This window comes from Vipera ursinii (assembly GCF_947247035.1).
Source record: "Vipera ursinii genome assembly, chromosome: 3".
Lineage (NCBI taxonomy): Eukaryota > Metazoa > Chordata > Lepidosauria > Squamata > Viperidae > Vipera > Vipera ursinii.
The window spans coordinates 190,762,586-190,780,633 of record NC_139516.1 but is presented as its reverse complement, the minus strand read 5'-3'; the positions used below and the strand labels follow the sequence as shown (position 1 = coordinate 190,780,633).

General features: G+C 37.9%; 1 protein-coding gene across 1 annotated transcript in view; it reads left to right on the top strand.

Moving 5' to 3' along the window:
* The first annotated feature begins 314 nt into the window (after positions 1 to 314).
* The window catches only part of NCALD (neurocalcin delta), a 67,297-nt gene continuing 49,563 nt past the window's right edge, over positions 315 to 18,048 (top strand). Inside the window, exon 1 of the mRNA XM_083361235.1 lies at positions 315 to 467. The gene's annotated coding sequence lies outside the window, so the exon portion shown is untranslated. The remainder of the gene's footprint in view (positions 468 to 18,048) is intronic.

Genomic DNA, 18,048 nt, shown 5'->3' with positions numbered 1-18,048 from the left:
AATTAAGAAGTGGGGGCGCCGTGCAACATTCCTGCTCCTCAGTTTACAGAACCCCAAAGGGCTGGGCAAGTCTGCAGATCTTAATTAATTCGCCGTCTCTCCTCCTCCTCCTCCTTCCCCTTTCAGCCCTCCCTGGCCCCCAATATCCCACAGCTCCCGGGACCCAGGTCAGCCCCGACCGCGCTCCAAACGTGCACACGGCGGGTCTGACAAACGACCTCTCGAAATTATCTCAGAGCGCCGGGCTGTGGTTGCTACGGCGACCAATGCTCTTTGGGTTCGCAGCGAGCCATGTGACAGCGACATTGACGTCAGCCGGAGGCAGGCGCTGTGGCTGGAGTCTCCGGCGGAGCCCGAGCCGTGTGTGAGAATCTGCCGCGTCCGGAGCTGCTCGCTCGCTCGCTCCTTGCCGCCGCCGCCGGAGCATGGCGCATTAAAAAAGAAGAATTGCGTTTCTGCGGGGCGAGGTAAAGGCTGCCGGAGGGGGTTGCAGCTAGGCATTTCCCCGGCTTTGGATGCACTGCTTTCCCCGCGGTTGAAGAGCCTCCTTCCCGTCTCGCTGGCTCCCTTTTCTCCGGCCTCGCGTGGGCTTGTTTGGGGCGCGCTACCTCTTTTCCCTCCGGGGCAGAAGCCGTGTCGGGGTCTCCCCTGGTCGGACCGAGGCGGCGCATCTCCTTCGCCGAGCGGAGCGCGGGCAGCGGCGGGGAGTAAAAAGTTCAGGGCGGGCGAGGGAAATGCCAGGCAGCCACCGAGACAGGGCGGGACGCTGTCGGCAGGCGTGGGAGAAAGTGTCGGGACCCGGAGTCCACGAAACGCGGCTTCTCTTTTCCTCTCCTTTCCCTCCCCTTTGGCCAGGGATAAAGAAGCACCTTAACTGATTGCACATGATCCGATTAAAGGAATTGTGTTATGGCCTCTTCCCTCTCTCTTGCTACGAGTCGTGCTAGAGATTCCTGGAAGATCGAAGTTGGGAGCGTTTGAAATGGCATTTTTTTTCCCCCCAGAGAAGTTTCGAGTTCCATCTCGGGTGGGAGGTTCCAGGCTCCACGCACGGACTTGGAAAGGAAGCCCCATTCAAGTGGGAGCGAACTTCCAAGTCGGGATGAGTTGTGGGGAAGCTACCGGTGTCTCCGACTGCCGAGGAGAAGTTAATAAGAATGCTGGGTTTCCTGGTGTTAACATTAGTTTAGATTACAAACTTGTCTTTCGTTTTTTGCAGAGAGGCATGTTGCATGTGGTAAGAAAGAGAGTCAGAAGCAGAGTGTTCCATATCTGAGACAGAATAGTTAAAAATGGGTGTATTTTCAACTACCTTTCCATTTGCCCACTCCACTTGCAGCTTTCCTTTTAAACTTTTCATGTGGGAGGAAAAAAATGACTTGCAGGAATGAAAAATAGGATCTCTCATTTGAAAGTTAATATTCCCAGTTGAAAAAAATAAAAACACCACTTTCTTGCTTGCTTCCTATATGATAAAAATAAATTGCATCTTGCATAGAATTCCAGACTCATTGGAGTTGAGTGGCCAATAAATTTAAATAAATAATGATTCATTGAATTGTATTTGAATGAGAGTTAGCATGGATGCCTTTATTTAACATTGTTTAATTAGAATGATGTTGCTATTCCTCCTTTTGTCTAATTAGAAATGTAGGAGCTATAACTGCAATATTCATATTTTTGAAAGAGACCTATTCAATGAGTGACAAAAATGGGTTTAAAACTTACCAGATATGCTGAAAGAAGGGAACTTGGACAAAATAACTGCAAATAATTTGTCGATTTAGGGGCCTTAATATGTGGGATATTTGAACATTTTATGTCTATGAGGGAAAATTAATACTTTCAGTTATAGTTTCCCACTATTTTGTGTTGCATTGCTGAACCTTTTAAAACAGCTTTTCAAAAATTTAATACCTGATGATTGCTTATCAATAAAATACTAGGATCTGTCCCCTGCTTAATATATTGTCTGAGGTAAAAAGAAAAAAAAACTAACCAATAAGAAATATCGTTACAGGTTTATAAATATTGCAGTCAACTCTGACAACACCAAGTGTATTGACAGTTTCTGTAATGATTCATGGGGTAACTAAGATTGTAGTCTTGCCATTTTTACTAGGTCAGATAATAGAAGCAACAGTTAGCCAGTGGTGATAAGATAAGACAGAGGTGAAGCAATTCCTGGATGCACCGGTATGATTAGATTGAAATTTTTGAAGCTACTGCCATAGCAGTGTTCAGTGGTTGGCAAAGTTGGTCTCCTGAACATGCAAGCATGTCTCTTTTGCTTCTGCAGTGATGGGTACTTAACAGGTGAGGATGGAAAAGGCATCTGAACTGAGTAACCCATCCAATGCAGGCTATAATAAGAAGCTTTGTTCTCCACCCAGATGCAAACATCTGGAGTTGCAAAGGACCCACCCAATTTCTACTGGGCAAACTCCCTACAGAGCTTGACTGGGTTCACACATCTTGCAAAGCCATCAATTGTTGTTGTTGTTTTTCATTTTGATTTAGAATGGGGCATTTGGGAGCTGTGGTGGGACAAGTGATCCCTTGTTTGACTTCTCTCAAAATGCTGAATCATAAACCCTGATTGGCAAACCACAATTTCTGGCTCATACAACACTCTATACATTTTTAAAAGTGATTTTAAATTTAGATAGTTATTTTAAAAGAAGTTGTATTGCAGAACAAGGTGTCAACCTTCAGAATCAAATTTAAGAGAGTTTTCCCAAATAACAAACAGACTTATATAGTCATAGAAAATAAAAATACTAGGTTTTTATTGTAATTGCTTTGTTTATATTCTGCCCACTTGCCTAGAATAGAGGTAAGTGGGGTGTGGGTAAATAGTGTCCTTGGAGTTTAGAGACTGTGACAAAGAGCAATGTTTGGATTTTTCATGATGCGATTTGACAGCCAATTTTTGATGGAGCATCTCTTCCCACAGCAGCCATTTTGCTGAGTTTCATTTCTAGCTATTTCATGTGCTCACTACCTCAAAATGGTTAGAGCTTTGCTCTACTAAGTTAGAAGTATTACATTTTTCTTCTTCATTTGTGTGGCTAAATTGCTCTAGGCAATATCAAGATAGCTACATTTGATGAAGAAAAGTGGGCTATTTAAAAAAAAGATTCATACTTTTTCCAAAATTGCATCTTCTCCTCCCAAACCCCCAAGCTATTAAATGAAAGTGGAACCTCTGTAGACCAGTGGCCCCCAGTCTTTTGGGCACTAGGGACTGTTTCCATGGAGAAAGGTTTTCCATGGACCTTAGGGGGTGTGGTTTCACTTGCTGCCTGCATTCCGCGGATGGGGCTTTGCTTGTTTGCACGGCCGGTTGTTGGGATGCCGCGGACCAGTGCCAGTCCATGGACTGGGGATTGGGCCCCCTGCTGTAGACCACTTGCAAAGCTAGAATTTGATCTAGAAATCAAGCCTATGGGAAATAATACCATAATACATATTGCTGAATGCACATTTGGTCATAAATTCTGAATCTTTAGGAACCTCAGGTGGAAAAATGTTACTGGAAAACTGAACTTCTTTGCTATTTTTACTTGTTCCCGCATTTCAATAGGATTGCTTTCTTGCTGCACATGAAAGCAAGTTATATATTCACATCACGCCTGAGGAGGAGAATATATACTAGGAAAACCAGCATATCCAATGCATAAGTTATTTACTTATGACAAAATGACAGATCTATCAGCTGTATTCCAGAAAATAAAAACACCGCCTTTGTACCATTTAGAGATCATGCTGGCAGTGGAATCTCAGGTCATCTGCATGTGTGAGGAGCAAGAAGAAAACTCATGTTGACAGGGGATGCCACTATTATACACCTTGACATCATTGTATAACCATTGTGCCAGGTGATGCTTCTCAGAGCTACCAGGTTTTTAGCAGAATACATAGGAAAAAAATGTGAGTCTCTACAAGTAATACTCACATACTCATTGGAGTGTAAGAATTATTTTGTGCAGGATTTTTGCACCAAAGCAAATTTTCTTTGACATACCTGGGATAGGAAGCAGAGTCTTTGTTTTTGTTTTCTTGAGTCAGAAAAACTAAAGAGATGGGCTGACACATAGTGACCATAAGAACAAAACAAAAAAGGTTAGGAAGCTGCTGAAAAGGGAAGGAACAGCTCCACCCAACTTGTGCAACATTACGGTAAATGTCACTTAAGGAAAAATGGAAACACCTAATATTTACACTGTAAATATTACAGTTCTCTAGCTGCTTGGTCACTTTAATAGTCTTGGATATCTGGGTCATTTACTGTCCTCCCTATTCCAAGTTCCAATTATGAATGCCAGGACCCTAGGAAATGCAAGCAGAGATCTCCCAGGTAGGGTACAGTGGTGAGATTCAGCCAGTTCGCACCACTTCGGCAGAACTGGTAGCTAGTTTTTTGTGGTCCAGGCCCAGAATGGACTTCCGGCAGCAACATCCACACAGAGAACCGATGGTTCACATATTTGAATCCCACCACTGGTAGGTTAGTTTAAATCTGAACCCATGTTGGAAGGGAGAACCACTTCTACAGATTTATTTATTTATTTATTTTAATTCCATTTATATCCCGCCCTGCTCCGAAGACTCAGGGCGGCTTACAAGCTTAGCAGTAGCCTTCATTCTATGTATATGCCTGCTTATTAGGGCTTTCACCCCCCCCCCCCCAAGCGGCATTATTACAAAGTCAGCTTAATTGTCCCCAACAATCTGGGTCCTCATTTTACCTACCTCGGAAGGATGGAAGGCTGAGTCAACCTTGAGCCTGGTGGGACTCGAACCTGCGCTAATTGCAGGCAGCTGGTGTTAATTAAGGAGGCATTAGCCCACTGCTCCACCAAGGCTCTAATTATCCATAGCTCTGTCAGGACCAATAGTCTGATCCTTTTCTGAACGAAACAGTTCTTTTTGGTCTGCTTTGTCCTCTCCGCAACTTGGGTGACAGCTCACGGGATACAGCTCCTACACCCTAGTGAAAGCAGCACTCTTGTGTATCTGACAGCCTTACTCCATCATCTGGAACCGAGTAATTGTAAAGAATGATGGCCATTCTTTCCATTCTTGAAGCAAACTGAGCTATGTTCGGATCACTGCTCTAGAGAGGTGAGAATTTATCAAATGGTGTTGTCTCTGCATTACAGTGGCAAAGATTCTGTGCTGTATTACAATAATATGTACTGTTCATATTATAATAGCGAATTCATTGATAAACAATTACTATTGATGAGCATAAAGCATAAGAGATTTTTCCTCTTTTCCTTCTTAGTTTGTGCAGACAGACCTTCAGTTATGACTGTACTGGAGTCTGCCCATTAAGGTCGTAAGTCATAACAGTTGTAAAATGTGACCAGCTCAATTTTATGAGGTTTGTTTGCAGCGTTCGTTAAGTGAATACGGCAATCATAAGTGTGAACTCATTGTTTCTATGGGTGCATTTTTGCTGAAAGCTGGAAATAAATGCTGGTTTTTCAGCAAAACCATAGTAAAATACAGTCATGTGACCACGGCTGTAAATGCGCCTAAATTACAGTCACATGACCGCAGGGAATCTAAAAAGCATTGGAACTTTGGATAGGGGTTGTAAATTCCTTTTTTTCAGACAGTCGTAACTTCAGATGGTCGCTAAGCAAACGGTTGTAAGTTGAGGACTGTATTTTTAGTTTGCTTGTTTAATGTTTTACTTTTCTTTTTTTTTACGATAAAAACTGTTTTAAGACAAAAATAAAGATATTAAATAAAAAAAGAGAGAACATGACATTGTCCTCTCTTTGTTCATGGCAAATTTAAAGAATCCCATTTTCCTGAATAGAAAGTATTTGGAACAGTTGATTGCACTTTTATTTGTTTTCTGGATAATGTATGCTTTTTTTAAACTTGCTTCAATGTTTATATATGTTTACTAAGAGGTGGTATGTATGTTTCCTGAATAAATAAGTACACTAGAAATAAATTGTGGTTATTTCAGCATTTAGTTTGTGGCAGGGTTGCCATAGGCACTATCTTATTATATGGCTTTGACAGAATTACTGTCGATCCAACTTCTGATGTTGCTGCTGTAGGTATCTTGGGGAGAATGGATGAAAGGACCACAACATTTTTTCCATTCTGCAATGCAAGTACTAGCAGCAATTTTGTGGTCACTTTTGAGAAGTTAGCAAACATGTGCAGGAGAAAAAGAAAACATATATCTTAATACTATAACAGCAGTAACCTCTAGACCCTAATAAATATTTATTTCTATCCCACCTTTATTATTTTTACAAATAAAGAAACGAACATATCCAACATACCTTCTTCCTCCTATTTTCCCTGCAATAACCCTTTATGATGGGTCGGATTGAGAGCGTGACTGATCCAAAGTCACCCAATTGTCTTTCATGGCTGAGATAGGACTTAAAGTCACAATCTCCCGCCTTCTAGGCTGTTGATTTAACTACTAGACCAAACTGGCTCTCTTATACTGGAATAAAAGTCAATATTCCACATATCATCACAGTATTGTACTGGTAGTAAACAACAGAACAAAACAAAAGTATGTAATGTCAAATACAGAAAGTATGTTTAACCTAAGTATGAAGAAAAGAAGTAACACACATATATAACACAGAGAGAAAAGAAATTTTAAAGGTCATTTTCCAGGATTTTGACTTCTATTTTAATGAAAGATCTTTCTTGAGAAAGCTTCCTTTGGGAAATACTATATCCCATAGTGCTTGAACTCTAGTTTCTAATTATATTTCCATAACATTTTTATGACTAGTGGACAAATATGGAGCCAAAAATAATTTAAACATCTTAAAATAATCAATATTAATCAACTTCTGAGATTTTAAGCATATTCTAGGATTAAAACTTTACAGCCCAAACGTGCAACGAGAAACATGTTATTTTAGTAAAGTCCTCAGTAAATTATATGTACATTTTAAATGGGATATGTCTATCATATTTGTTGCTATTATATCTGAAAACATTGGAAAACAGTGCTTTAAGTAAGTGCCAAAAGATGTTAAAATCCTATGGTGCAACCAGTGTGGCTATATCAGGTGCTATTCCATTTTTGCTTTTGTGTGTGTGTGTTATGTTACTGGACTTGGTCAGTAGCTTACTGAAATCCAATATGAACAATAAAGCTGATTAAAATGTACAAGAAAACTTCCCAAACAGCAAATGTGTAATCTTCACTGAAGTTTCAGGTTTAGAAATAACTCAGTGAAATCTTTTGGGAATGTTTAAAATAGCATTTGTTCTTGGCTAAAGAAACATTAGTGAACTTTTAAGCATAATAGTTATAGCAGGTGTTGAAGAATCAAGTTGCTATCTTTAAGAGTTGCCTGGTTATTTTTTTAAAAAAAGTTGGAATGTGAAAGAAAACAAAATTAACTATCATCATGTTATATAATTTAATTGGACATACATAACAGATGAATATTTGGGTTATTAGGATTTATTTTTTCTTTTTTTAGCTGCAAAGGCTATGGCATGAAAAGAATTTCGTAAGCTAATTTTAGCAGGATTTTGGTTCTAGGGTTTTTTTAAACACACACACACACACACACACACACACACACACAATGTTTTAGACATTTCAGATGATATCAAGGAATCTTTCTTGTTCAAAAAGAAAGTTTTACCAGGAAGTCTTGTCAGATAAAAAATTCAAGTAGTTCCATGCTATTGGGGAAAAAATCAATCCGTGCTGCTGACACAAGTCTCATTGATGCCATTGAATTGCACTATCCTTTTACACACTATGTTAACACTAGTAGAGCTAAAATAATTTAATTAGAGCAATTGTTGAAGTTAAGATACTGCTTCAAACAACTAGTCCAACTTTGGGAAGTTATTAAAAATAATGTTGGCCTTGCTAATCAATTCTCACTGATATTTGCTCTGTCGACTCTAAGTCAGATGTTTTGTTTTGAGAGAGAAGCATTTGGAATCACTTTTTCTTTATGAAACTGACTTAATTCCCATTCTAACAACTTTGGAATTTGTTCCAAAGCAGCTGATTTTGATTTGTCAAACTGGCTTGATTTCAATCTATAGTAACTGATCACACAAATACATTTATTCTATTTTTTTTTCCAGATTTTTCAAACTGACCATTGTCTCTAAGAGATCCTTTCATTCATTGCAGAATAATGTCTTCCCTTAGGGTTGCAATTTATTAAAAAAAAAGATGCATCAATAAAGCCTAGAGCAGTATTTTTCAAATTTGGTAACTTTAAGACATGTGGACGTCAATTCCCATAATTCTCCATTCAGGCTGAGGAATTCCCCCGCACATGCGTGCTAGTGGTTTCCAACTCTAGGAGCTGGTGCTCATCTCCGTTTCAAAGCCGAAGAGCCAGCGTTTGTCCGAGGACGTCTGCATGGTCATGTGGCCGGCATGACTAGATGCCAAAGGCGCACGGAACGCTGTTACCTTCCCACCGTAGTGGTCCCTATTTTTCTACTTGCATTTTTTATGTGCTTTCAAACTGCTAGGTTGGCAGAAGCTGGGACGAGTAACAGGTGCTCACTCTGTTACGCGGCACTCGGGATTCGACCCGCCAAACTGCCAACCTTCTGATCGACAAGCTCAGTGTCTTAACCCACTAAGGAAGGATATGAGTTGTTCACGAGGTTATAGCGATGAATTGTAAATCTGAACATTTCCCAGTTGGCCACAAGTCAAGTAGTAATATATTGTTCATCCAAGGATATTAAGAGTTTTGTTATGGGAAGAGGGAGACCAACTTGGTTCCCTCATTAGCTAAGACAGAAAGCTGTTGAAGAAAGTATATTTTGCTCCTTTTGCCAGATAAATCAGTTATTGATCCTGATACTAATGCTACAGCTTGGAACAACAGTACACTTTAGTTCTGTTCAATGATCATTATGGGTAGCCCTTGACTTACAATCATTCATTTAGCGACCATTCAGAGTTACGATGGTGCTGAAGAAGTGAGTCATGACCAGCCCTTGCAGTTAAGATCCTCACAGAGTCTCTGATCACATGATCCAAATTCAGGCTTTGGCAGCTGGCTGGGATTTCTGATGATTGCAGTGTCCCAGGATCATGTGATTGCCATTTGCAACCTTCCCAACTGTCTTCGGAGGAGCAAATTCACTTAATGACTTAACTGCAGTGTTTCAATTAATGACAATGGCACAAAAGATTGTAAAATTAGGAACGACTCAAACATTTTTTTTTTATTTTAATCCCATTTATATCCCGCCCTTCTCCGAAGACTCAGGGCAGCTTACAATTTAAGCACAAACCAATGTAATTAGCAATAGCCTTCATTCTATGTATATGCCTGCTTATTAGGGCTTTCGCCCCCCCCCAGCGGCATTATTACAAAGTCAGCTTATTGCCCCCAACAATCTGGGTCCTCATTTTACCTACCTCGGAAGGATGGAAGGCTGAGTCAACCTTGAGCCTGGTGGGACTCGAACCTGCACTAATTTCAGGCAGCTGGTATTACTTAAGGAGGCATTAGCCCACTGCTCCACCAAGGCTCCTTACCTGGTTTAGCAACAGATGTTCCAGTCCCAATTGTGGTCATAAATCAAGGATTACCTGTATCAATTCTGGCCACATCTGCTAACCAAAGGAGCAAGACACACAAATGGCTAGATGGAAAATCAGTCAGAAATGCATGTTCATCCAGTTTACTACTCATTAGGATTGTGCAGACTTTTGCAAGGATTCTTCACTTTGACACAGTGAAACATTCCTCAAAGTTTCCTCACGAAGCAACATGGCCTCTTCACTTCCTAGAATGGAAAGAAGCAGCAGGATTGCTTTACTCTGTTCTCCCTCAGCAGCCTTCTCCAGCATTAGGTTATGAAAGTTCTGCCGTGCAGCTTTGGAAACTGAAGGAGGAGGTGTTCCATTACTTCAAAATGTAAAAAGTCTATTTTTAATTTTGTAAGGAGTGGAAAATGCAAAGAGGAGGCTGTTGGAACAAAATTCTTAATCACCTCTTTTGAGACTCCTCTTTGCTTCTGTACAGGCATTGAACATGTGTAGAAGACAATGTTTTTGAAACTTGGCAGCTTTCAAAGGGGTGGGCTCCCAACTCCCAGAATTCCCAGGCCGTCTTCTTGGCTGGGGAATTCTGGGAATTGGAGTCCACCCCTCTGAAAGCTGCCAAGTTTGAAAAATGCTGCTCTGTTAATTTTGTACATGAAAGAGGAAAAGGAAACACGCAACGGAGGGGATGCAGATGTATTCTCTTTAGAAAGTACTTCACACAGTGTACTTTCTACAGAATTTTTTGCCTCACAATTTTTTGATGTTGATAACCAATCTTTTTCTTATCTCATTTTTCCAAGAGAATAATGTAACAAATAGATAATTTCCCCACTGACCCAAGTATAAACATGATCAAATAACCCTCCCAAAAATCTTGCCTGAGATTTCCAGAATCTCAGAATTACTGGTTTTTCACATGAGTTAGCATTAAGTTTTGGAGAGTTTTCATAAGATTTTATGTGAGAACACAGACATTTATCAAGATTCTGCTGTCTTTCAAGAAAAGGGCAAGATGAAGGTGGATTTAATCATGAATTGAGGTGCCTGTTGGGTTTGCATTGATGGTTTCTATTATAGCAGTAGTTTTTAAATTGGATAGTAATGTATTTGATTGCTTAATTAATAAAATATTGAAAAAATTAACTTAAATCTATGTTAGCTAGATTTTCCCTCCACCACACCTGGAGAATTTATTATTCTTCCAAGATTATAATCACTAGTGCCTTATATCTTAACAATGCTATATTTTGTTGCTAAAACAATATGAAACCTATCACAACTATTACACTAACACTTCTAAAACACAATAATCAATATTAATTTCAAGTGTTTATATTCCATACAGTCCTAATTTTTCTATATAAAACATGTAACTAATATAACCATTAAATTACTTCAATATTGTAACAATGTTCAGTTCTTTAGCAATCAAGACCAGGTTTTACAGTCAATTCAGTTATAAATGCATTAACAGAGGGATAGAATCAAGATCAAGTGAAGTACTAATACCACTTTACAATGCTTTGGTAAGGCCACACCTGGAATACTGCATCCAGTTTTGGTCACCACGATGTAAAAAAGATGTCGAGACTCTAGAAAGGGTACAGAGAAGAGCAACAAAGATGATTAGGGGGCTGGAGGCTAAAACATATAGGGAACGGTTGCTGGAATTGGGTATGTGTAGTTTAATGAAGAGAAGGGTGAGGGGTGACATGATAGCAGTGTTCCAATATCTCAGGGCCTGCCACAAAGAAGAGGGAGTCAAGTTATTCTCCAAAGCACCTGAAAGCAGGACAAGAAGCAACGGATGGAAACTAGTCAAGGAGAGAAGCAACCTAGAACTAAGGAGAAACTTCCTGACAGTTAGAACAATTAACCAGTGGAACAACCTGCCTCCAGAGGTGGTGAATGCTCCAACACTGGAGGTTTTTAAGAAGAGACTAGAAAGCCATTTGCCTGAAATGGTATAAGGTTTCCTGCCTGAGCAGGGGGTTGGACTAGATGACCTCCAAGGTCCCTTCCAACTTTATTATTATTATTATTATTATTATTATTATTATTATTATTATTATTATTATTATTATTATTATTATTACTTTTTCCTTTCTGGCTTCTTTTTTCTTTTTGTTTCTTTTTTTGGTGTGTCTTTACTGTTTTCTTTTCCTTTTCCTAAAAATGCTCCATTAAAAAAAAAGGATACAAACTTTTTCCAATGCAATTATGACAATTATCCTTAAAGTTGGCTCTTAAGGGTTACAGAGAACATTCATACCATGTTAGCATTTTACTATGTTATTAAACATTTTATTGTGAGAAAAAGGTGCTTACCTTAGACTATGAAAGGTGGAAAACAATGTATTTCTCAGTATATTAAATTATTGTGGGATTCTTCAGAAATACCTGAGTGTAGGTAACAAATCTATCAAAAGACTGATAGTCTGTATGATCTCTGTTTCAAAAGTTATAATGTGCTTCAATTAGATGTCCCCAGGAAAACATTTCCATAGCCTACTGGATCAACATTTCTTGTGTTTGATAAAATTCTGTAACATTGTCTGATTTGATTCATTGCTTACTGTACGTACAAATTGTTACCAACTATTTTTCCAGACAGCCTGGGAGAGAATGAAATAATACAAAAATAATTAAAACCCCAATCAAACCATCCAGCAATCATCATTCTTCTGAGTGATGGGCAACTGCAGCTTCCTTTCTGTTCTTGTGCTTTTTAAATAATATTTTTTTTTATTAAATTTTGACATTATACATTAAAATACAAGTTAACAAAATGACAAAAAAATACATCACACGAATATAACAAAAGTGACCCTTGACTTTCTTTTAGGACAGAGATATTACAATATAACCACTTTTTTCTATGTTTAAAGAAATAACAGCAATCTATGGAATATCTTGAAATACAATCTACATACTAAAACCAGTATTCTTTAAATGTTCTCTTAATTTAACCTAAAAGATAATAAGACATTAAAAAGCTACAAGTTAATATTTCTCTAGTTAAGTCCAATCTAATCTTCATAACCCAAATATAAAAGTTGATTCTTCTCTTTGTCCTGTAAGAAATTTCTGAATCTCAGATTCTTTCTGTAGGTAAAGGTGCATCTGTCTAGTGGTCTTTCATTCTCTGAAATGGGCAGGCTCCATTATGGTCCCAAGTCAAGGACTACCTGAAATTGGGAATATAAATGATAACACCAGTTCTTCCACCTAGTTTATTAGCATTATTAAATGATGCATGAATCCGCTTCCTTTTTCCAACCCTACTGTTCTTTACGATTTCAGTGTAAACTTATAAAAGTCAGTCATGCTCAATTTGCTTGAGAACAGTTTTATTTTCCTGCTGTGTACAAAGAAGCACATTTCATTGAACAAATCCACTTATTTATCATTTTAACATCCTACTGCAAAAAACAAACAATTCTAGAAGTATGAGAAGAGGCAGTTAAGTGGTATCACATTTTTTCCTTTAGAATTTTTACAGTGCAGAGTATCTTTTAACATTCATCCATCACAAGTGTTTCATTCCACAACAGCAAAAGTCCAGTTCTACCTAGTCTATTGCATTGATACAAAAAACCAAATCCATTTACTGTGTACTCGCTTAGAGTTGGACTATAATCCTGTAAATAGAATTTACTTCTGAGTAAATATGTATAGGACTAAATTGTTAATATAGTAAAGAGATCAATGCATTTTAACTCGTGCTCTGTGTTGGTACTGTTTCTCCAATATCAGTATTTTTGTCCATAGCCATATACAATATATGTTCACATCAGTGGGTAGTGAAATTGGCAAATTATGAACTTATCTAACCCACATTTCTCCTTTTTTAATAGCAAGGGTCCATTTTAGACCATCATGTCTGATTCCCTACAGTCTGGAATCCAAAATGAAGCATTCTCAGTAAAACAGAAAATAAAATAGACTGGCAAACAGTGAAGAAATACTGACTTAAATTCAAGAAAACAAGGCAAGCTCGGCTGGTTTGAGCAAAATTTTGTAACTGCAATCGTAATTAAATTTTGGAATTTATCCCCAAAGACGTGGTGATGGTTACCAGGTTGCCTTGCTGCAAAAAAGTGTTGGACCAATTTAAAGAGCAACTTTTAACCTTGACGGCAGTTTGACTGCCTGAAGACCCTAGTAGGCTTCCTTGCAGAGTGATTGGATATTATGAAAACAGTTGTTGGAGTACATGAGTAAGGGGTCTGATTTAGCAGAGTGCTGCTTAAATTCTTGTATCACACAGTGACCAACCCTGTATTCTGGAATTTAAAAACAAGGACAGGAGGAAGATAATTTTCAGTTATAATTCTCCAAAAGATGACATTTCAGATGTATATGTGATTCAGAAGGTTATGTCTGGTCATCGTCTAGTAACCACTGATAAATGTCCTTCTCCATGAATTTGTCTAGTTCTAGAGTAGAGTAGAGTAGAATTAGAATAGCATAGCATAGCATAGCATAGCATAGCATAGAACAAAGAACAAAGAACAGAATAGAGCAGAACAACAGAACAGAACAGAATAGAATAAGAGTTGGAAGGGACTTTGGAGGTCTTCTAATCCAATCCCCTACTCAGGCAGGAAACTCTATACCATTTTCAGAGAAATGGTTGTCCAATCTCTTCTTAAAAACCTCCAGTGTTGGAGCATTCACAACTGGAGCATTCACAACTGGAGACAAGAAGTTCTGGGGTGTAATCCATCTGGTCCTGGTGATTTGAACACGTCTAAGGTGGACATTTTCTTGCCTATCTGAATTGGTGGGCATCACCACATTGGAAGGTGGTGAATTCCTTAGTTTTATCATGGCTTTAAGAACAAAATCTTTGTTACCTAGAAAGTTCCCATTATTACTCAAGAAACTATAAAAATGTTTGTTTGTTTCTAACTACATTGGGGAAGGAATGGAAAGGACACAATAATGGTTCTAAATTTGTAATGTAAATGAAACAATATGAAATTATTAGAAAATTACCCTTGACAAAATCAGATAAAGTTACTTATCAAGTTTAGAGGAATCATGAGTTACAACTTAATTGAAAGGAGGCAGAAAAATAAAAAGATTGGGAACAGTGTGTACTAAAACTGAAAAGCAGAGTAGCTGACAAGGTTTTATTGCCAAATTTATTATTGTCATATATTTCCAGAATTCTTTTCATTTCTGTAGTTACTTTTAAGAGAGAGGCATTGATAGCAGGGACAAAATGTCATTAGTATGTTTTCTTTTAATTGAGATGCAGGACTTTTCAAATATACTAAAAAGGTAAAGTCTACCTTACGTTGAACTCAACTCCTTTTAACTTTATGGACACATCTGTGCAGCAGTATAGAAGTGGTTTGTGATTGAGTTCTTCTAAAATGCCTTTTTGACTTCTCAGTTTAGCTTGTAGGTATAATCTGGGATCTGTTCCATCCCCCATTTCCTGGTACCCTCCAGGGCTATTTTATTAAGTCTCTGAATTTACACTAACAGGTTATTCTGAGTGCAGAACTAATAAGAGCTCTACTTTTATATTGCCTAGCAACTAGCTGGAAGTATAGAAGTTTATACCGTAATATGCTTTGTTTGTGGTTAAAGAAAAACAACCTTACACATCCTGCTTTATTATACTGTATATTATACTGAATATATCATTCATAGTTTCTGAATTGCTGCATCTGTTCTGCATCAAACCCTTCCCGATCTCACAACACAGCTTTGAAACTGTTGACCCTGTTTTGAATGCTGAAAACCATCTGCCAGCTACCAAGTGGAAAGTTTGAAGCAACTGATTAGATTGAGAACATGATTTTGACAAGTGGACAGATAAGAAAGAAAGTGAAAACACAGGCATAAGAAAACAGAATGGAAAAGTGATGAGAACGTTAAGAGGTAGAAATGAAATTTTCTTTGCATTTTGGGAAAGAAAAGAATAGGGGCACGTGTAATACTTTATTTGCTAAAAGCTGTAGGAATAAAGATGTTGTAGAACAGGGGTCTTCAAACTTGGCCCTTTTATGACTTGTGGACTTCAGCTCCCAGAATTCCACAAGTCATAAAAGGGCCAAGTTTGAAGACCCCTGTTGTAGAAGATCATATTTGTGGCTGGCTTTTTCCTGATGTATATGTCCTTCTGTGTCCAGTTTGTATAAAAAGAAAATACTTAAAATACGAACTGTTATAACTTGTACTTCTTACATGCTGAAATAAGGCATGTTGTATATGATTTCAATGTTTTTGGGGGGCACTGTGATGTGATTAAAAATAGGACTGAGTTATGTCAGCCAGGCTTTCCAATGAACCTGCATCCTTTCCCAAAGGTGTTTTTTTCCCCCAAAAGGCAACTGGACTTTCTTAGTTTTTTTCCTTTGAATATGTTTTGCTTCATATCCAAGAAGCCTCTTGAGTTCTAACTTCAGTTCTTCAGCCAAGAAGTGTCTTTATTTTATTTTTTTGTGTAGATTTTATTAGTTTTTATAGGGTTAGGAATAAGGCGTGGTCGGGGTTGGGGTTGGGATTTGGGTTAGGGTTGGGATTGGGGTTTTTCCAAATAACATTCTCAATATTTAGTAAATAGCATAAAGTCTGAGTTCATTGTTTAACAAACAATAATAGATCATAGTTAATTATCATAAATAATATGTTAATTAATAGCTCAATAGCCTTCTTCTTGGTAATATATGTTCAGTATTACATATCACATTCATTTCTCTCATTTTTCTAGCCATTGATAGAAATTATCCCATGTTCTAAAATACACTGAGTCTTCTTTCTCTTTTATCTTTAAAGTCAATCTATCCATTTCTGCATACTCTAGAATTTTCTTAGTTAGTACTTCTTCAGTTGGTAAATTTTCATTTTTCCAGTGTTGGGCAAATACAATTCTTGCTGCCATTAGTACATGTAGTATTAAATATCTGCAGTCTTTCTCATAATTAGTTCCTGTTATTCCTAACAAAAGTAATTCTGATTTAAAGTCTGTTTGTTTTTTAGTCATTTTCTCCAACCATAAATGTATCTTAATCCAAAATCCTTTTGCTTTAGGGCATGTCCACCAGATATGATAATAGGTACCTGGTCTTTGTTTGCATTGCCAGCAGTTGTTTGAAGTATTTTTAAACATTTTGCTAATCTCACTGGTGTCATATACCATCTGTAAAACATTTTATATAAGTTTTCTTTATATGCCACTGCTTTAGTTAATTTAATATTTCTTTCCCATAACTTTTGCCAAAAGTTCTTTGCCTATGTTATCATTGTTTCTTTTACTTGTTCTTCCTCCATCTTTAAGTTTAACAGAAATCTATAGAGTTTCTTAATCAACTTTGCTTCTGTTTTTAGCAGTACCTGATCAAATTCTGTCTGTTCTTTATAAAAACCCATTGTTTTAACATCTTTTTCATATCTCGTTTGAATTTTCAGATATGGCCACCATGCTAGATCAATACCTTGTTCTTGTAAATCTTGTCTGTCTTTCAATTTTCCTTCGTTGCCAAGAAACTTCTTCAGTTCTAAATGACTGGTAGGGAATTCCTTACTAGTCAGAACTGAAGATGCTTCTTGACTGAGAAGCGAAATGTTTTCAAAGGAAAAAAAACCAGAAAATCCAGTTGCCTTTTGGAAAAAAGCCATCTTTGGGACAACCATGACCTGGATGATCGAGAATCTCCATAGGACTGCATCCTTTCCATGAATTCTTTGTCTACATTTAGAAGAGTACAGATGCTGTAGCTCATCCCCTATGGTAAAGGGAAAGTTTTCCCTGTTCAGTCATGTCCTACTCTGGGACACTTGGCTGAGGGAGTCATCGTTGGCCAAAGACATTTTCCATGGTTCATGTGGCCAGCATGTCTATGTGCCAAAGGTGCACAGAATGCTATTACCTTCCCACTGAAGTGGTACCTCTTAATGTACTTGCATTTGCATGCTTTCAAACTGCTAGTTGGGCAGGAGCTAGAGCAAGTAATGGGAGCTCACCCCACTGCATGGTGCTCAGGACTTGAACCTGGATTTGTCAGCTTTTTAGCTGCCAAACTCAGTGTCTTTTAACTGCTGAGTAGTAGTAGTATAGAAATTGTAATGTTAAAGACAAATCAAATTAAAAGGGGAGAAAAATGTATCACACATATCAGAAAGAGAATGCATAATATTGTGAAATACTTGTCAAACAGAACACAATAGAAGTCATATAAATATGAAACTGGAGAAGCTCAAAATAACATCTACTTCAGCACCTTTAAAGACTTTATAAGGTTTTCTCAGCATCCATCAAAGTAAGGGGTTCTGAATTCCATCTTTCTTGAATTAAAACAATAACTTCAATTATTATAACATTGTAAATCCAAACAGAGTAGGATGCATAATAGTTGGAAGAACAAACTGTAATGGACAGATCAAGATAGCCATTATTGTAAGATCTTTGCCTATTTGGGATTAAAATACAAGCCTCATTCAAACTGGGGTGAAAAGTCAATTAGAAAAAATTTCAGAGTATG